Raw genomic sequence first — 3,108 nt, forward strand, 5'->3', positions numbered from 1 at the left:
CATCATAGTATAGTGAGTTATAAAAACTGAAAAAAAACGACATAGTATAGTAAGGCATAAAAAGTGGAAAAAATCACAGTATAGTAAGGTATAAAAACTCAAAAAAACAACATAGTATAGTGAGTTATAAAAACTGAAAAAAACGACATAGTATAGTAAGGCCTCAAAAGTGAAAAAACAACATAGTATAGTAAGGCATAAAAAGTGGAAAAAATGACACGCTATAGTAAGGTATGAAAAGTCATAAAAACATCATAGTATAGTGAGTTATAAAAACTGAAAATAAGGATTAAAAAGGGAAAAAAACGACATAGTATAGTAGGGAATTAAAAGTGAATAAAACGACATAGTATAGTAAGGCATAAAAAGTGAAAAAAACGACATTGTATAGTAAGGCATTAAAAAGTTTTAAAAAACGACATAGTATAGTAAGGCATGAAAAGTCAAAAACGACAAAGTATAGTAGGGAATTAAAAGTGAAAAAAACGACAGTATAGTAAGGCATAAAAAGTGAAAAAAAAACGACATAGTATAGTAAGGAATAAAAAAGTTTTAAAAAACAACATAGTATAGTAAGGCCTAATCAGTGAAAAAAACGATATAGTATAGTAAGGAATAAAAAAGTTTTAAAAAACGACATAGTATAGTAAGGCCTAAAAAGTGAAAAAAACGATATAGTATAGTAAGGCCTCAAAAGTGAAAAAAACAACATAGTATAGTAAGGCATAAAATGTTGAAAAACGACATAGTATAGTAAGGCGTAAAAATCAAAAAATCGACATAGTATAGTAAGGCATGAAAAGTCATAAAAACGACATAGTATAGTAGGGAATTAAAAATGAATAAAACGACATAGTATAGTAAGGCATAAAAAGTGGAAAAAATGACACGCTATAGTAAGGTATGAAAAGTCATAAAAACATCATAGTATTGTGAGTTATAAAAACTGAAAAAAAACGACATAGTATAGTAAGGCATAGAAAGTGAAAAAAACGACATAGTATAGTAAAGCATGAAAAGTCATAAAAACGACATAGTATAGTAGGGAATTAAAAATGAATAAAACGACATAGTATAGTAAGGCATAAAAAGTGGAAAAAATGACACGCTATAGTAAGGTATGAAAAGTCATAAAAACATCATAGTATAGTGAGTTATAAAAACTGAAAAAAAACGACATAGTGTAGTAAGGCCTCAAAAGTGAAAAAAACGACATAGTATAGTAAGGCATAAAAAGTGAAAAAACAACATAGTATAGTAAGTCATTAAAAAGTTTTAAAAAACGACATAGTATAGTAAGGCATGAAAAGTCATAAAAACGACATAGAATAGTAGAGAATTAAAAGTGAATAAAACGACATAGTATAGTAGGGAATTAAAAGTGAATGAAACGACATAGTATAGTAAGCCATAATGAGTGAAAAAAACGACATAGTATAGTAAGGCCTCAAAAGTGAAAAAAACGATATAGTATAGTAAGGCCTCAAAAGTGAAAAAAACGACATAGTATAGTAAGGCATAAAATGTGGAAAAAACGACACAGTATAGTAAGGCATAAAAAATAAAAAAAACGACATAGTATAGTAAGGCATAAAAAGTGAAAAAAACGACATAGTATAGTAAGGCATAAAATGTTGAAAAAACGACATAGTATAGTAAGGCATAAAAAGTGGAAAAAATGACACGCTATAGTAAGGCATGAAAAGTCATAAAAACATCATAGTATAGTGAGTTCTAAAAAGTGAAAAAACAACATAGTATAGTAAGTCATCAAATGTGGAAAAAAAGACATAGTATAGTAAGGCATAAAATGTGGAAAAAACGACATAGTATAGTAAGGCATAAAAAGTGAAAAAAACGACGTAGTATAGTAAGGCATAAAAAGTGGAAAAAATGACACGCTATAGTAAGACATAAGAAGTGAAAAAACGACATAGTATAGTAAGGCATAAAATGTGGAAAAAACGACATAGTATAGTAAGGCATAAAAAGTGAAAATAACGACATAGTATAGTAAGGCATGAAAAGTCATAAAAACGACATAGTATAGTAGGGAATTAAAAGTGAAAAAAACGACATAGTATAGTAAGGCCTAAAAAGTGAAAAAAACGATATAGTATAGTAAGGCCTCAAAAGTGAAAAAAACAACATAGTATAGTAAGGCATAAAATGTGGAAAAAACGACATAGTATAGTAAGGGATAAAAATCAATAAAACGACATAGTATAGTAGGGAATTAAAAGTGAATAAAAAGACATAGTATAGTAAGCCATAATAAGTGAAAAAAACGACATAGTATAGTAAGGCATAAAAAATGAAAAAAAATGAAACTATAGAGTAAGGCATGATAAGTCATAAAAACAACATAGTATAGTAAGTTATAACAACTGAAAAAAAGACATAGTATAGTAAGGCATGAAAAGTCATAAAAACGACATAGAATAGTAGGGAATTAAAAGTGAATGAAACGACATAGTATAGTAAGGCATAAAAAGTGAAAGAAACGACACAGTATAGTAAGGCATAAAATGTGGAAAAAACGACACAGTATAGTAAGGCATAAAAAGTGAAAAAAACGACATAGTATAGTAAGGCCTCAAAAGTGAAAAAAACGATATAGTATAGTAAGGCCTCAAAAGTGAAAAAAAACGACATAGTATAGTAAGGCATAAAAGGTGAAAAAACAACATAGTATAGTAAGTCATAAAATGTTGAAAAAACGACATAGTATAGTAAGGCATAAAAAATGAAAAAAATTATATGCTATAGTAAGGCATGAAAAGTCATAAAAAGTCATAAAAAAGACATAGCACAGTGAGGCCTAATATGTGAAAAAATGACATAGTATAGTAAGGCATGAAAAGTCATAAAAAATTGCATAGCTTAGTGAGACCTAAGTAAAAATCTATATAATATAGTATTGTAAGGAAAAAAATCCATAGTATAGTACGGCATAAAAACATCATAGCACAGTAAGGGATAAAAATGTCATAGTATTCATAGTGAAATTTTTTTGGGACTTTTCAACAGAAATTAAATTCATAGAAAATAATTTCTAGAACCAGCAGTTCTTTCCATTTCACAACTCTATAGCATTGTTAACTTCTG

This window comes from Seriola lalandi, unplaced genomic scaffold (assembly GCF_002814215.2).
Source record: "Seriola lalandi dorsalis isolate HSWRI2012SDOR001 ecotype SW California unplaced genomic scaffold, Sedor1 jcf7180002054277, whole genome shotgun sequence".
Lineage (NCBI taxonomy): Eukaryota > Metazoa > Chordata > Actinopteri > Carangiformes > Carangidae > Seriola > Seriola lalandi.